Source organism: Haliaeetus leucocephalus, unplaced genomic scaffold (assembly GCF_000737465.1).
Source record: "Haliaeetus leucocephalus isolate CR32 unplaced genomic scaffold, Haliaeetus_leucocephalus-4.0 Scaffold362, whole genome shotgun sequence".
Classification (NCBI taxonomy): Eukaryota; Metazoa; Chordata; class Aves; order Accipitriformes; family Accipitridae; genus Haliaeetus; species Haliaeetus leucocephalus.
The window spans coordinates 1,487,541-1,505,737 of record NW_010972798.1 but is presented as its reverse complement, the minus strand read 5'-3'; the positions used below and the strand labels follow the sequence as shown (position 1 = coordinate 1,505,737).

The window sequence follows — 18,197 nt, the reverse complement described above, 5'->3', positions numbered from 1 at the left end:
CCTTCCCCTCACACACGCGCACCCCGCCGCCTCAGCGCTGTGAGGCGGGCCGGGGGCTGCTCCGCCGGGGCTGCGAACGGCCGGGGGGAGCGGGAACCCCCCCCACCGGGAGGGGGGGAGACAAGCCGAGCCGGCCGGAGGCCCCAAAATGTCAGTCCCTGCCGAGATTTGTTGTGTGTGCCCTCCCCGCCAGAGGATGGGCGGTGGGAGGGCTGGGCTCGCCGCCGCTGTGATCTTTATCTGGGAGAGCCCTGAGGTGATGGAAACTTAGAAACGTTGAATTTTACTCACCGACTTTAAGAAACGTTGAATTTTACTCATCGATTTGTAGAAGCACGGAGCTGAATTTGCAAAAACACGCAAGCCTCTGAGTACGGGGAGCTGGCAACAAATATTTCGCTGAGGTGCGGAAGAATGGATTGTGAGGGGGAAAGTGTTGGGGCTTGTCCCCAGCCGTGCCTCTCTGCGTGGAGGCTTTGGCCCCACCGCGCAGCAAGCCTACCTGTGGCACGCCAAGCCGCAGCACCGTCTCCCTGAAGGAGTAGTGCAGAGAGCCCATCCTGTGCCGCTCACCATCATCGAAACAGGCTGTTCAGTTACTTCTGCTGGTAGGTCTTACCATAGGCCAAACCTTTGCCATCCTTCTATAGCCAGTTATCAACCGCTTACAGAAAATTTACCAGAAATGCAGGCACATGTGCGTGCCGTGTGCGATGGAAGCCAAGTGTGTACCGCTGCCCCACCACAGGTCTCGCCTTGCTGGGGAACAGACATGGCCCTAGAAACTGGGCTCAGGCATGACTCAATGCTCACATTTTACCAACCCTTCAGTAATTCCCTGAGCGTTTGACCAGTGCCATCTTGTGGCCTTCTTTCTTTTCTTTGCACAGAGCCTGGGGATGAATTTGGGTACTTTTTTTTAATTATTATTATTCTGTTTGAAGAAAAACTTCTGTTGCCAGAATAAGTGGAAGTGGGAGAGTCTGACATTGCACACTTGAAGATGTATAGGTCCTTTCTGGTAGTGGAATCTGAATGTTGCTTAATAAGCCTGACCTAGCTACAACTAGCACTGGCTCTGCCATGGGTAATATTCTTTCTTGTTTCAAAGTAACTTATGTGTTTTCATTGTTTTATCTTGTTTCTGAGCAACAGCTTTCACTTGGCATCAAATACTTCATTTCAGACTTCCAACGAAACAGGAAAAGCCAAGATATTTCACGTGCTTAGTATATTATTTTTTCAAACGAAACTCTCCTTGTCTTACAAGTGTCCTGTTTTCCCGAGAAATGTCTTGTTTCCTAAAAATATCTGGTTTTGTGGCATTTACAAAGATTTTCGCTGTCACTTCTGAAAGACGTGACAAACTTAAACTGCCAAGTTGCTGTACGCATGAGAAAGTGTATGCTCTGCAGAGCCATGTGTCAGAGAAAAAATGTTTAGAAACTGCAAACTTCGTCTACTTTTGTTTCTATTTATTTATGGTAGCAAGGAAAACTTTGTGCAATACGGTATTGTTGTGGACACTACAACAAATGTAGCTGTTGTTGCTACAGCTTGCTACTGTTTCTGAACAGCCTGCAGCTGCCTTCCCCGCCCCAGCGAAACAATCCCAAAAAGGTGCTACTGTGGCTTTTTAAGAATCACAACAGAAGCTCTTGGCAATTTCTCCCCTGAAGAGCTTAAAACCATTTGCAAGTGGCAGCCACCATGGTGTGTCAAAGAAATCGTGTTCAATGGCTGTCCTCTAAGCAGCACTCAACTGGCAGTGAATAGTAGTTACCTGCGAGAGTCAGCAGCTTGGGGGAGCAGGTCCACCTCAGTGCCATGCTTTAATCACTTGGCATTAAGTGGATTTTCTTCCCTGCAGAGCATAAGTGCTCTTGTTAGTATCTCCAGGTTTGCTTGTTTTTAAAAATCTAATGGTTCGTTTGACGCTTGTGGGCACTGAGAAATTTATCATCGATGCTAGCTGTAACGCAAAGTGATACAGAGGGAGGTGATGGCATTTGGGAGAAAAGGAGCACTTGTGCTCAATAAATTTATGAAAGCGTGTTACTGAGGTTCATACTCTGGGCTGCCATTCAGATGGTTTGGGAATTAGGGTTCAGCGTCCTGTGCGACTTGTTATCAAGTGCCAGATGCTTGGAAATTAACACCAACTCGTCAGGAGGTTCTGTAACAAATGTTTAGGTGATGAACTTTGAAGGACGTCTTGCTCGCATCTGCTTAGGGTGGGCGTTTTCACTGTTTGAGATCAGTCATACAACATTTGTCATGTCAGGTTGGGTACATGGAAAGTGCTTTGGCTGAAGGTGATAAAGCACTGTCGACCACCCTAGCAGTACGAAATGGCCTCACTGTACTCTACTAATATGTGTATGGGGTTGCCTTCCTTTTGCATCGTCATCTTCCTAGTGTGCTATTTCAAAACACCCTAGAGTTTTCTGTCCCTGTGGGAAATCACTCCCTTTCTTTGGAGAACCTAGAAAAAAATCAGCACAATGTAGATGAAAACCCTTGGGAGATCCCCTAGAATTGACGGGTTAGCAGGAGGTGTAATATTACCACGCTTGTGCAAATAGCCCTGTTCTGAGGGTGTTTCAAGAACTGACAGGTTTGGGGACCCTGGGGGGGGAGTGTGAACGTACCTCCCCCATTACCACATTTTCAAGTGCACGTTTTGAAGTATGAGATCTCAGCTGCAGGTTATTCTGCCTGTGGCAGTGTGTGGCATGCAGGGGTCTCGAGCTGCCTTCCACTCCTGGCTCTATCTTGCACTCTGCCTTCAGTCACGTCTCAACGTCATTACCCTTCCCGATCTCAGCAAGAACAATTTTCCACTCTGGGAAGAACTTGCTGTATATGAAAGCAGCAGTATTTTATCTTACATTGGTTTCATCAAGCCGTTTCCAGTTAGCGTTTTAGCTTTCTTGCATTAATTTAAAAACAGTCATGATTGTTTGGGTTGTATGTGATGTGCCAGCGCACAACAAGGAAGATTTACTTCAGTTCAGGGGACTTACCTGCAAAGATGGACAAACTTAAATTAGTATAGATTCACATGTTGGTATGACTGTGTGTGTAAATTTAAAGTACGCTTTCCTGTGTACTTGAAATGACCAACAGAAAAGCTGGAGTATTTTCACTTACTGAAAATTCTGCTAAATATTTCCAAAAGTTGTTTGCAGAGGTGACAGTGCATGGAGGCTTTGTAAGAACAGTGCAAGTAGAGTTAACGTTGAACTACGATATTGAGTCTGACAAAACAGTTCAAGTTGACCTTGCTTATGAGACAACAAAAAGCGTCTTAAGGAGAAATAATAATTATCAAAGAGTAAAGAATGGTTTAATTCAAAGGCTGTTTAACGTCCGACAGGTCTGGCAAACATTAATAGAACCCTACCCTAATTCTGTTTGTAGATTGCCTCAACAAGGGGTACTTTCAAAACGTGGTTGGATGTCGTATCTAAGGATATTTATCAGCAAAGGGAAAGGAAGAAGCATACATCTCAATCGTTTTTAAATAAGTAATTTAGTGGTAAAATGAAGTCATGCAATCAAGTCTTTGTAAACGCTAAAAATACAGACTAAAGATGGTTTAAGCGTATAACAACTTTCTGTGCCTTTCTTTGCCCAGTTCTCTGTATTCAGCTTAACACACCCAAGCAGGGAAGTTGTTTTATCCAAAAGAAGTTTGGAAAAAACATCCCCAGGCAATGCTAAACCTCTGACATGAGAGCCTGGGAGAACAGCTCTGGGTCTTTGTCCCATGCTCGGTGACTTTGACCTGCATGATGGGCCAGATCTGGTCTGTCTTCAAGCAAGAGTTCTGTATTGCATGGCCTTTGCACAGAGACCTGGGGGGTGGCTTTTACCTTCTACATTTATAGTTTTCAGTTTGCAGAGGCATGATTGTAACTTGGGCCTAATAGTATCTTAAAATTAAGCTTTATCAGTTAATCTTTTAATCTGTGTGTATTCAACTCTAGCTGCAGTCATTGGGGGAGTCTTACAAACTCTCAAATCCGCACAAAAAGAACAGTTGTCAATGTTTGGATTCATGTATAGTTCCTACTTATATTAGACCTAAAAATGATAATGGTTTCGGAATAGAAGAAGCTTTTTTCTACCACTCTTTGTCTAGTTGAATGTTGTAGTTCAAAGAATTCAATAGGGTAAGCTGTTCCCCTGTGGCTGGTGAAGTCTTTGTTTTCTACATCTTATCTGTGCTATGAAGGTCTGTTGGATGTGCTTTTGCTGTTCATCATATTTTTTTCCAACAGTAGATGGCAATAGCCATTCATTTGTAAAACATGAGAGCAGAACTCGGTGCATTACAGAATTTAATGTGCAAGGAGGATCATTCCTGGGTAGGAATTTAAGTGAAACTATATGTAAAAAACTTTTCTTTTTTTCAAGTACAGGTAAACTGCCATTAAATAGAAACCTTTGCAATTTAAATAAATTTTTTATAGAATCCACTTCAAAGCAAGAATTTTGAAAGATACTATTTAAGCTTCACAGGAAGGTACTATAATGAATTGTCATTCCCATGTAAAAAGGTATTTAAAAATGCATTTTTCAATGTACGTTCTAGATAAACTCAAGTGATTAAGAAATGCTGGTTAACACTAGCTCCTTTTCAAGCTCGCTCAAAAGGGTAGTAATTTTCAGTTTGTTTGGCTGAGAAACTAATTAATACATATCTTTACACAAATTAAAGAATTTAATTTCCCATCTATAAATTTTAGGATTCACCTTGACAAATTACTTTGACATCTTGACCCCATTGAAAACAGTCTCAGAGATCTTTGATTTTATTTTTTGCCTCTAAAAATGTGTTGTATAATTTGAAACTAGCTGTGCAAATGTTAGCCTTTCCAGTGTACAGCAATATGTTGTAGGATAAATTGCCCTCCCCATTTCTCATTTATTTAAATAAATTTACTGTTTGCTTTTGTAGAATATATACTTTGTTTCCCAAAAGCGAAGGTGGGAGGTATATGAGTGAGGAAGGTAATCATCTATTACAAAGTTATAACCGAGTCACAAGACTTTTGGGAATTTTACAGCTGCAAACCAAAGTTCTCATGCATTATCACAGCATTCTGTTTTGCAACGATAACGAGTTTAAAGGCTAGCATTTCTCTGTTTTTATTGAAAAGATAATCAGACTTTTGTACATTAATGATGGAATATTGGCAGCTATGATAATTTCATAGCAAACATTTTAGTACTGCAATTAGTATTTTAATAAGGTTGTTTCTTATTACTGTATTGGTATTATCTGAATTGTACAGTTGGACGCTTCACTGTGCTCTGGGGGGGGGGAACACAAAGTAAGGCAGAAAGGATAGAAACTGACTGAAACAAAGTGAAGAAGGGGGTTTGGTCCCAAGACTGCTACTGACTCCAGATGTGCCCTTCTGAGCTTCTTAGATGCTTCATCTATAAAATGGTGACAACAATACTGACCTCCTTTTGCGGCTATGGATGAGAAGTGCTAAGCAGTACTGTCCTTTCTCCTTTTGCCTGGGGCAATAGACCCATAGAGCTGTATTGTTTCCTGAGAAGCCAGGCTCTTCATGCATAAAACTGTCTTCTAGGTCACAAACTTTCAGGATCAGGAAAATTTACCAAGTCTGCACGCTTAAACCTTTTCTCTCTGGTTCAGCCTCTGAGCCTCCTAAAGAGCAGAATTCCATCACTTCTTTCATCACTCTAATATTCCTTTAAACAACTGTATCATGGGATCTATTGTACTTAGCTGTAGTATGTCTACCGTACAGTCCATGTTTTTCATCACAGGAAGCAGCTTGAACTGCTTATAACACATGGAGTATACATTTGTCTTGTTTTAGAACAGCTTTATATCGTTCAGCTGGCTTTACAGCCTCTTCTGTGTCTGAAGATAAGTATGTTTAAGTATAATCCTGAAGTTTTTATCTTCTGCATCATCAGCCTGCACTTTAGTTACCATTTTATATTATGCTCCTCCAGGCGGCTTTGAACAACCTTAGCTTGACAATTAAGGGAGTGAACTGGCAAAACTGCTAATTTCTCTCCCTTTCCTTTCACTCTTATCTCGTATTCTCTAAGGTACACGTCTTTATCTACATGTTTCCAAGAAGGTGTTCAATTAATAACTCAGACAAGTCAGGGCTGATAGGATCTTTTCATGTATTAATTTAACTCTTCCTTTCAAACAGAGTGCCAGAAAACCACTGTTTTCATGTTTTCTCTATTTATTCTGGCTGGATTTTTTTATTGAATTTGCATGCTGTAGTTCTTTGATTCTGCTCCCAAGAAATTATCAGGGATTACAGTAGTGGCCTTACAGGTAACGGGGATTCTCACTGATGTGTTGAATAGCAGTTTTCTTCTGTATTAATGTTGATTTTAGTTTGGTTTTATTTATAGCAAAAAAGTAAATCCACAGACTTGGTCATGCAGGATATAGAAATATTAGGTGTTTTGTTACTCGGTTTCTTGTGTTTGTTTGGATTTTTTTTTCTGATGACAAGAATGATACAATGCAGCTGATGAGTACAAAATTAATTTTCAGTGGAGACAATCACAAGACTTGTTCAAAGGCAGAGGTTTATTTGTCTATATGTACTAGTCATTTAGCAGTTACAGAGAGCAATATTTAAAAGCTCCCTATTCTTTCATTAGACATGAATGACAATGTTTAGTTTCCATCTGTGTTGATCTTGCAGCAGGTTTAAACTTGCAGTAAGAGCTAAGATGAATTGGTATTATAAAAAATCCTCTTGACTCTTGTCTCCAGTTTAAATGCATCTCGTCCCAAGAAGAATCTACATCATTGTCAAAGTGAGCTGGGAGATACAGAAAAAACATAGTCACTCTTGGCTGAAACTGGAGATGAAGACACCCATCTACACAGAATGGCAGGTCATTTAATGAACATGAAATGAAATAATTTCACTGAGAAAACAGATAACCAACAAGCTAAAACATGAAGATCTGGACTGAAAAAAAAATCTTTACAACCCATCTCAGGGAGCCTTTTGCTTGTTTGTTTTATTGGAGGTGAAGATAATGATTCTTTATTTGGTGTTTTTTTACACCATATATTACTGATGAAGTATTTTACAAATTTCTGTTCCTATGGCTTGTAAATCATTGTTCTAATTGCTTTCAGAGGGAGTAGCAACCATGAATCTGAAACTATGAAAATGCATGGCAAATACTGGTAAATGACAAGTGGAGTCTTGCTCCTGATTTTCCTTGTGAAAGCACATGAACCTTTTAGTGAACAATCTGTCTGAAATAAACTTATAGAATGTAAAGATTATGTTACCTAGTACAGAAATTGTTGTGAAGTACAGAAAAAAATTACCCATTAATCCGCTTTTCCAAGTTACCCATTTTTCTACCAAGTTGATTTTTCATTCCACAGTCAGAGGACTTTCCATACTGATTTTTCCCTCAGGAATGCCATTTTTAATGTAGCAAACTTGTATCACCAGGACAAAAAGTTGGTTTACATCCAGTGAGGATCATAAACACATGTGGACTAATAGTTAAATTGCTGATTCTGTGATTAATACTAACCATTGTTTTGGTTGTCAATCTACTTCATGGAAATCTTGTGAGTATAAAGTCTGAGTTCAATGAGCTCAGGGATACTGCAGTTCTGGAATATTTCCAGCACTTTGCTTCTATTTTCAAGTTTATCTCGGTAGCACCACTGAAGCAGATGACACATGAAGCTGCAGGTGACTTGCTGGCTTGCAAGCCTGCTGTGTCACAGGGCTTGGCTACAGCACGGTAATGTTAAACTTCTTTAAAGTACAGTTTAGTCTTGTAATATAAGCCAGTTCAAATCATGTTTTAAGTGTATTTCTCAACTGTAAGTTCTGGCCAAGTGTTTCAGATAGTTCAGGAATACAGTTTAAAGAAAAATTATCGCAAGAAGGAACAATGCTTAAAAAGGTGAAAGTCTATCTTCTTGAAGATGAGTCCTGCAACACTTTTTTTTTTTTTTAAGTATAGTGAGGGCTTCAAGTGTTTTCCATCTTAATGCTTGTGCAAGGTAAAATAGGCCTTTTAAATTTACCCTTTCTAATAAATAAGAGGTTTGTAAGTTCATTGGTTGAAGACTCGGGAACTGAATTTGAAATTGAAAGGAAATGTTATTGAATGCTCATTGGTAGAAAGACAGATCTTGGGCTGTCTACATATTCCTAAGGACCGTGTACTGCTTGACAAGGAAGAATACATATTGACAGCATTTCTTAAAGGCATGCTTCAAGGACAAAATTAAAACATTTCCATAGGGTGTAGCCATCAATCACCAGAAGGATGTTCTTGTACACCAAGTACAACACAGTATAGCTTTCCAGTGACCTTAACACACTAGCCAACATATGAGCTGCTATAGTAATTACAGATTACATTAAGTATCAAGTAAAAGCCAACAGCCAACTACTAGGCAAACCTTTTATGCATTATTAAAATCATATCCTTCCCAGAAGATTCAAGCTAATAAAATTGAATTCAATAATGCAATCAGTAAAAAGCAGGTTTAAAAAAAATAATTCTCCTTTGTTGATAATGTCCTAAGAAATCCTATGTTTTATATAATGCCTAATATACATAAGCATGGAAATAACCCCCCAGGTATATTAATAGTTTCAGTTGCACATTCTCTGAGACTGCCTTGAATTTTTTATAATTGTATTTTATTAAGAAATAATTGTTATATATCAAGTGTACATGGTACTTACTTAGATTAAAGATTAAAGACTGCAGTTACCTAATAATTCAGCAATTAAAATATAGAAAATTTTAGAAAGTATGAAATTGCAAGGATTGTTCTCACATATCGAGAAGCTAGCTCTCCTTCCTGAGCAAATGGCTGGGACAGTTTATTACAGGCCCTGAAAAATAAAAAATGCTAGAGATTTGACATGAAAAAAGGAGGAGGGAACAAACACTTTGTATGTAAGGAGACCAATGTTCACTGCTAACATTTTTAATAAATCACTTATGACTGGTTGTATCCTATATTTGGTCACCTTAAAGGAGCCCTAGCGGGCCTGACTTTCAGTCCAAAAGTTTCTGAAAACTTGGCATTTTAAGGGATTGCCAGAATAAGATTTTTTTTTCTGTCTTGGCCAAGATAGTGTATTTTGTCATATAGTAGAACCAGGGTTACCGGTGTTTGAGAACTGACACCGTACAGCAGCTGCTTTTGTGAAGTTATTGGGCAGTCTTTGATTTCATACAACTCTTAAAATTTTAAAACAAGGTATATACTATTCCCATATATCGTATACAAAATTTAGAAAAAAGTTAGTATTGAACAGTATTCTACAACTAGATTAGTATTCTGTTTCTGTGAGCCTAAAGGGTCCAAGACCTGGCTGTAAAGCTGTCAGCAAATGAGTTGAGTCTGCACCGAACATCTAGAACATGGCTCAAAGCAGAATGTGTTGCAGATTCTCTGAGTAGGTGGTAAAACGATTAAAAATAAATAAAGCCAAGATAAATCGGTTTCATGACAATGTATCTTACACACAGAACACCGTAGTTGCAAAAATCTAGCTCTTCAACCGTTAGCTGCCACAGCAGTACAACAGCCTAGCCCCAAGCATGTCTCAATGAGGACCTCCTGCTTACTTTTTATTCCGTTCTCCCAAACTGGTAAGAAATGTTGCAACTTTGTGCATTAGATCACAGCTATTAGCTTAAGCAAGAAGTACTGTCTGGTCTGTTCCTGTTCAAGGGCATGGAAATACTGCTTCCAGTAGCAGTTAACTGACGGTTTGCCATTCTTAATTTAGGCAGTTTGTTAGCTACTCCAAATCGGGATGTAGTCTTCACTATGGCTTTTGATTCAAAAGTTGCTCTAATAAATTCTATTTTTACTTTTTAAAACTCAGATTGCTTATTTAAAACCCAAAGCGTAGGTTCCTATTTTTTTAAAAACAACCCAAAACCTCTCCCCCCCCACCCCCCGGCCTGAGTCTTTTTTGTTTGCTGTCTCAGAAAACTTGCCTGAAACAGAAAATGGATCAAGGAGTAGTAGTACAGCGGGCCAAAGTCAGCCCTCATGCAGGTCCAGTGCAATAGTTGGAGGTATGCCTACTGAAACTGGGGCTGAATTTGGTCCTTTATCTTCACCATGTGAGCAGAGATTCTGTTTCAGTACTTCAGAGGGGCCCAAGAAAATTTTGTAACTGATGTTTTCCACTCATTTTCTTTCTCTGGTGGTTCTGTATTTTGGTTGAGTCGCATTTCCCCAGCTTTCAGATGTATGCTTGAACGCTGGAAAAACTCGCTCTCATGCATAATGAAAGAGGAAAAGTTACAGAGGAGGAATTTATTGGCTAGCGTCTCCATTCCTGCTCTATATCTTGCTCTACAAGCTCCCACAGCAAGTGAGTGGTAGAGCCAAGAATAGAACACCACTTCTCTGACACCCAGTCCAGTGTCTTAACCCCTGCCTCCCGTGAGAAATTTTGTTTCAGTTTTCTGTGCAGTGCAAAGATAAGATCATACTTTATTTTGGTGCATAAATTGATCTCTAGGGTGAATGAATAAGGTTGGGAAATAGCCAGAGAGTAACACAATGTAAATAGTGAAACATAAGGAGGTTATATATATAACACTACAGCTTCTCAGACTGCTGTGTGTCTAGATAGAATTAATTAAAAATTATATCAAGTATTTGAGTTCTTTCAAGTTTGTTTTGAGCACACAAAGTCCTCTTCAGAGAGAAAGCAGGATTTCTTTTACTCAGCTGGATTTTCTTTGAGAGCAGCCAATAGATGTGTTCTTTTGCCTGTAACGTAGAGGTGCTTTTCCTCTCTGGTAGTACTTGCTTTTTCGGGGATAATAGTAGGTGTTGTGTTGCCCATTTGGGGATAGCAAAGGAATTTGGAAAAAGATGGAGTTAGCGTGGGTTGACTAGCATTCTAACTGCAAAGCGTTGCCATTATTATGGATTGAGTATAATAAGGAGTAGTATGTGTAAACTTAGCATGGGGATGTTAATATGAAATGCTTAACTGCACCCAGTATTCACAAGTGATAAAGACAAGAGTGCTCTCTAGAAATGCTGGCTCAGCACCGCTGGCTTCTGAAACAGCCACTCCTCTAAGTTTGGTTAAGAAAAGTGCACCCTCTCCAAAATATCCAGCTGCGCTCAGCTGATAGGGGGACTCACAATGTCCTTTGCTTTGGTGTCCACCAAACCTTCCATGAGATTCATGACTGCAGTTGTGCTATGTTAGCCAGCTCCTTTTCAGGATTTCTCCTCCAGAAAGACTTTGAGTTTTGACAAATCGGGGAGTTACCACCTTGCACTCAATTTCAGGCAACATAACAGCTTCTCTTTTCCGGCCTTTCCCAACATGTGAACAAGAGGCTAGTGCTAAGTGCCACAGGTGAAAGCTGCATCCCACCTCTCTTTTAAAAGCATATAGGTATGAAGAGTAAATATTTGTGAAGGATTTATTTCCAAAATCTCTTCACACATCATGAATGGGTGTGTATGTGCATATGCAGGGAATAGAGATTGCTGTAAAAGGATAGAAAAGAGGTCACGGTAGCTTTCTGTCTGTGTTCATTAGCCATGCTCATTGCTTTTATACAAGCATTTACAATACAAACTGCTCAAATGCATTTGAAAATGACCCTACGTTATTTTAGGTACCTAGCAGTGTGGATGCACAAACAAGTTGCTGGGGATAAGCTGAAGCATGACCTTACTGCACCACTGGGACAGAGAGATCCTTCTCCACTGATGGCAAAATAACACATTTGCTTGCTCACTGGCTAGAAACAACCGGGAATTTTTTGGCAGTGCTCTACACTCGGGAACTCTTTATTTCTCACCACTGAAACATTTTGTGGGAACATGCCAGTTTCAGTGAAACTTCTGTAATAAAAAGTTTGTTTTCAGGCTAGAATCTAGAGGGAGTGTGCTCTAACCCTGATCTGCCTGTCTGAGAAGAAGGATTTAACCCCCAAAGTCTTCGCATTCCAGGAGATCCCTAGTTCTGGGTTATGATGTTAGAGTGCTCTTTTCCCGTGCCTTTGTAAAAACAAAAAAACAAACAAAAAACCTAAACAACAAACAAATCCCACTTCTAAGTTAATCTTGTTGCAATTGGGAATGCTTCTGAAATTTTGAAATGATTTCTGAGATGGGAAGAATTATTTTTTAACTTTGCACCTCAGCACTCTGTCATGAACTTTGCATCTGAGATTTTGCTCTTGATGAATGAGCTCTCAGCCATAAGAACTGCTGTGAACTAGGCTTAAGGACTTTCCTGAAAAATGAAAACCAAAAGGCTAAACTACAGTTACCTTAGGAAATGTGAGGAAGGAGAAAAATGAGATCTTCACTCTCCTGCCTCTTCTACAGGGTTTTGTCATTGATTTTTCAGCCAGATTCTCTTACTGCACACACTGGCTGCTCTTGCTCAAACATGAGATGTGGATAGAGCATTGCTATATTATCAGGGAAGGTGTCCTGGGGTTCTGAGCTGGCGCTGGGTTGCAGCATCTCTATGGACTGGCAGGCAATGCTCTGATGGCTCTGCTGTAACTGATCCCTTCAAGAACGCTGCCCCTGCTGCTCCGTCTAAGGGAAGCCACAAATGGACTTGGCTCTTCACCTTTATGGGCTTCTTTGGTTACTGCAGTTAGAAATGTCAACTACATTGTGAAATAAACAAATGGAAATTTCATCTGTTATTCATTCTGGAACCTGATGTCTATTGTTTTTTACTGCTTGCTGTAGTTGTGGCTACAGGTTTTTTTTGTCTTTATCTGTGTGGCAGTTGAAAAGAAAGGGCTGAATTTTCACCTCAGATAAGTGTGAGATGACTACTGTTTATACTCTGCCTTCTTCCAGGCAGCAGATACCAAGAGGCTGCTCCTCTAGGCTGCAGAAGAACTCATGGTGATATCTTTACATGGGGTTGTATCAAAGTGAAAAATTTAAATCTTACAAATCACTACACAGTATACACATCCCCCTCTGGGAAGATGCTGGGGAAAAAAAAGGTTGAACAGCTGTTTAGTGTGCTATTAGAGTGTGCTCATATTATGGTGACGAGTGTAGAATGAAAGAAACAATATGGAAAAGTAAATGGGAATATTTTAGAAAATTTTCCAAAGACATTTTGAAAAAGGACTACTTGGCAGTCAAAGTATCATGACACTGCACTTGATGACTCTCATCTAGAACAGTGGGGCTTTACTATATGTTGGGCTTAAGTGTGATTGAAATCTTTTGGGATTCCATATCTAGCAGAAAGGTCTGAGCAATGGTATCTGTACTTATGTCCTAAGCAGAAGAAGCAGCATATAACATACAAGGGAGTAATTCCTATCTGATGTGAAAGGAATTGAATACACTCAACTTCTGTCAGCTGTAAGCGCTGTCTGTATATGCCTTGTATTGATATAATGTGTTGGTCGATGCATGCTTTCATATAAGCCTCAACAAATGGAAATAGCAGTGCTCTAATGATATCTTCCGTCTTAACGTCTCTTAGAAACAGCTATCAAATCAACTATGAATACAGTTGTATGAAGTTTGTCAGCGCATTCATGCTTTAATACTAATGAGTCCTATGCAAAAAGTATTTTGAAAACACCTTTCAAAGAGAACAAACGTGGTTTGTCTCAGCCAGTATGGAAGTCTTAAACAAAATTCCCAGTGAAGGATTGCAACAGAATGGAATATTTGCTGGGCACTGGAGGGCAAAGGAAGCCAAAAAGATCACAGTTTTTCTGAATTATTTTTGTGAGTACCTCAAATTTGCTTCTGACAAACTTTTTATTTCACTTTTAATAAATTTAAAGCATTTTTCATTTCTAGGTAGTTTTTACTCAGTCTTTGAACTTGGAACCTGATCGTTTTAATTCAGCAGGGACTAGAGGATGGGGTTCTTTGTTTTGGTACAATAAACAGGCCATAACTAGACATCATTTTCTGTTCCCTGATCTCATAACTTCTGTTCTTTATGTGATGCTTTTTGCATCTTAGCTACAGCAGGCATCAAATAAGATGTTTAATTAAAAATGTTATCAGAGGTCCAATTTAAGATCAAAGATCACATGCTATCAGAGATCCAGTACTTTGATACCACAATAATAGGTGCCTTAGAAATAGTCAGATGGGTTAGATTAGATAGTAATTTATTTTAGCTTGTTTCCTTTTTCTTAGTACTCATTCCAGATACCATAACCTGCTAGAAGTTTCAAGAAGAAACAGTAATTTTTAAAGTGAAAAGTAAAAGGCTTCCAGTTTAAACAAAACTGATCAAAAAATTGTGGAAGTAGGAAAATGAGACCTTTAGAATAAATATGACCAAAAGCATAATAAACATTGACTGGGAGCATAATCCTGAATGCTAACATAAATCCGTTTGTTGTAACAAACATTTAGTCTAATTTAATCTTTGAATGTATTACTGCCAGAAAGAATAGAATTTACAGGCTCTAATGTGTTGGTTATTCTTAAAATTCTACTTTAACTATTGATGCTGATAGTGTCTCCCACTGAAAAGACCGTTTTAATTATCATTGCCATCCATCTCAGTGAAGTCTATGCATGTGTATTATTTGCAGATCATTCTTTAAACTACTAAATAAGTTGTATACTGAGACAGGAACGAGAGATACAATGATGCTATGTTGCCATCAGAGCACAACAGCAGTGTGTGAATTTGAGCTCTTGTTAGCTAAGATTTTGTGATAACAATACTCAGAAGAAAGCAAAGGCAGTGTTAGTTTGTTACATGGCAGTGCATCTGCACAGCTAATGCTCAGATCTCACAGGACATTAATCAACTCTGGAAAGATGCAAGAACCCTCCACTTCTAACGTAGCCCATGGCAGTTAATGGAACCAGGCGATGTGTTTTTACCTGTTTACTTCTGTTTTACTTCTGAATTACTTTGGTTTTAGATTAAGTAATCTAAATGTCTGTTTGGTGGAGAACAGTATTTTTTTGTATTCTTTCACACTTAGAAATTATTCTAACAGCTCTTCCAGCTAATAAATCATAACTAAGTTGGTTTCTAATGCATTTCAACTATCAGCCAGTATGTGCAGAATGTTATCGGTTTTCATGTGTTACAGATAGGGGAGGTGGAAAAGTGGTTTTAAAATGGTGTTGAGCTACTGCAAAGATTTTCCATTTGCTTCTCAGCCATTGCCTTCATGCAATCTCCGGGTGATTGCATTTAAGCGGTAGGGGGTACGGTGTGCCAGGAAGGATGCTCTGCAAAGCTTCCTTTGACACCCATGGAACCTAAAAAGCTCTCAACTGGGCAAAGCGCTGTGATTCTTGTGGACGGACAATGGAGCAGAGCTCTGGCTCCTGCTTACCAACCCCAGCCCTCTCTCCCCAAAAAGAATTTAAATGACTTTCCATTTTTTCTTACCCCAGATTGGCTTTGGAAACAGGGCAGGAATGCAAATAAATGCATAAAAGAGTCAGTCTAATCGGCTGTACAGTTCTCAGAACTTCATTACTCTTCGTTATCTGAAAAACTGCAAATAAGTAAGCAAATGCTGGCAGGGCAGAGATGCATTGTCACACTGCAAATTTTGTGTAAGGAGAGATATTTGTGAATGCTAACAGAAAGTCTAGGATCCAAAATTTGGTATTCGGGTTCAGTCTTGTGAATGAACACTATTTTTAGAAATGAACTCAATTGAAAAAAACCCCTTATTTTCCAAGTAAATGGACATCTTGTTTAAATTCAGAGGAAAAAAAAACTGGGGTTAAGTGTAAGACTCACAATTCAATTTGCATGTTGAGTAATGCAGACTGTAATAGAAGCTTTGTCATGTTAAGGTTAGGTCTTTCCTGTGGCTGTTCAAGTGGGCTCTAAAGACTTTTTAACATGTTGCAGGATATTAAGGGGGGAAGGTTTGACCTACATCCATTTTTTTCAGACCCACTTCTGCAGGTTTCATCACACTTCCCGTGTCTTGCACGTGGGACATTGCTGAGGGCAGGATAGGTGCCCAATTGCCTACATACAATTTCATCAGGAAAGGTATATGATTTATTGCCCTGTAAAGGGTTTTGACATGAAGCCTGTGAAAAGCACTATATAAATGCCAATACAATATAAAACGTCACACAAATACTTTACTCATTAATTCCGACCCTGTGCTTTTGTACTGGAGAGAAATGGGAGTGAAATATGAATGTGTTCCTTATGCTTTAAAGGGAAAAATGGGTTTGTGGATTTTATAAAGGCTGATGTGTTAACCTGCCTTTGTGGTTCCTTTGAAGACAAGCAGAAAGAAGCCCACTCTTTGCCTGGTAGTAACACTGTGAATGAAAGCAGATAAGGCACCAACAAACGGAAACTCCATGTTTGTGATGAAAGTCCTTGGTCATGATACTGCTCTCATGACACAAACAGATGATTTCATTTTTTACTTCAAAATTGCATTTATTTCAGCATTACTAGCTGGAAGCCTTTCTGCCATCACCCCATTACATTTCCCCCCCTTATATTTTGTCATATTATCTTCTTTAAACAGCTTAATAACCAAAGCTTCCCGAGCCTTAATGGTATTGGACGGGCCTGTTTCAGAATGAGGCTTCAGCAAAAGAAAATGTCCTTCACGGGAGTGTTTGACTGACACGTGAGAGCTGAGCGTTGCTTGTTGCACCATCCCCATTGTGTTGCCCAAAGGGGACAACAGCTCCTCAAAGCCCAGATCTCACCAGTCCCCAGCTCCTTCCTTCTGGGAAGCCACTGGGGGAGGCCAGGGAGGAAGGGGAAGGTCATGGGAGATACCAGAAAACCCCCTTTCATCTTCTGCAGGGATTTGCTAGCCTTGCCCAGTTCACTTTGTGTAATGGGACCCAGCCTGGCCCAGTTGGTATAAGTCACAAAAGTCTTGTGTCTAATCAGCTGAGGTTTTCTCTCACCTGCTGACCCACCTGTACGTTGGGGCTTCAGTTTTTTCCAGCCTTCATACATCAGCTTTAACTATTGCTGAGTACCAAGTAACATTTACTCCATTCCTTTATTTTTATTTCAGGTTGCTTTTCAAATTCCTTCCCCCTTCTGTGTTTCTCCGTGATTTTGATTATTTCTATTTTCGCTTTTAATAGGATGTTCACTTTCTGCTGATCTCTGCTGACATTTTTCCCTTTTGATTTGTAGTACTATTAATTCCCCTCTGTTCAATGTTTTGTCTACATTCAGAACATGTTTGTTTTTCTCTAGTGGCCTGTAATTACTTTCCCCCTCCTCCTCTTTAATTTTTCCAATTACGGCTCCACTGATGCTGCTTTAAGAGCAAGATGCACTGGGGGTAACCTCTTGAGGATATGAGGATATGACTTTTTTGGCCAGAAAGTGTTTTAAGTCTTGGAAAAGAGCTTGGGTTGAGGATATTGATTGCACCTCTCTTTGGTACATTGGTAAATGAGTTTTCTGCTTGCAGTCAGTTAATACGTGAGCCCTGTTGCATGTTCAGGGACGGTCCTGCACTGCCACCTTCTAGTGGGACTGGGGGCAGAGTGAAGCCAACCCTGCTGTGGCACCTTAACACAGAGACCTCCAGCTCTTGGGTTTGGTGAAGCTTCTCTCCATTTCAGGTGAGGGATGGAGGAATGCTGAGACTAAGGGGCCAATGCAAACTAACCCAGCAAATCTGCAATGAAGTAGAAAATCAGATTCAGTTCTCTGATGTCCCCGTTTACCACGCTGACCTCCACACCGGTCTTTCAATCTAGCTCCTAGCCTGTTCATTTTCCTCTGTTTTTCTTTCAGTCTCAGTATTGTGGAAATCCAAGTCCTTCCTACAGGCAGAAACAAGATCTACTTCATAGCTGGCATCCTGTACCATTTTCATGGGGAAATATTTCTAGGGGAGTATTTTGCACGGCTTACCGGTATTCTGTACTTGTCTCCCGACCTATGAATGCATTTCATTCTTCCCAACCCCAGTGTTTTCTGTGGCACTTTTACCAGGGCAGGATAATTCCAGGCCTGCTGGAAATTCAGAGCAAGCTTCGCTTCCTGGCAGGCGTCTATACCAGACCGTAAACCTGCGTCCCATTAAAACCCGCTGTCGGCTTATTTTCCTCCTTGCTCCTGACAGTTGTCAGCGCCGGGTGGTCACCCGCGCTCTCACCCGGGACCGGCCCGCAGCGCCCGGCCGCCGGTGCC

General features: G+C 40.1%; 1 protein-coding gene across 1 annotated transcript in view; it reads left to right on the top strand.

Moving 5' to 3' along the window:
• Nucleotides 1-18,197, top strand: part of LOC104835197 (MDS1 and EVI1 complex locus protein MDS1-like) — a 177,070-nt gene that overhangs the window by 666 nt on the left and 158,207 nt on the right. The gene's annotated exons all lie outside the window — the stretch shown is intronic.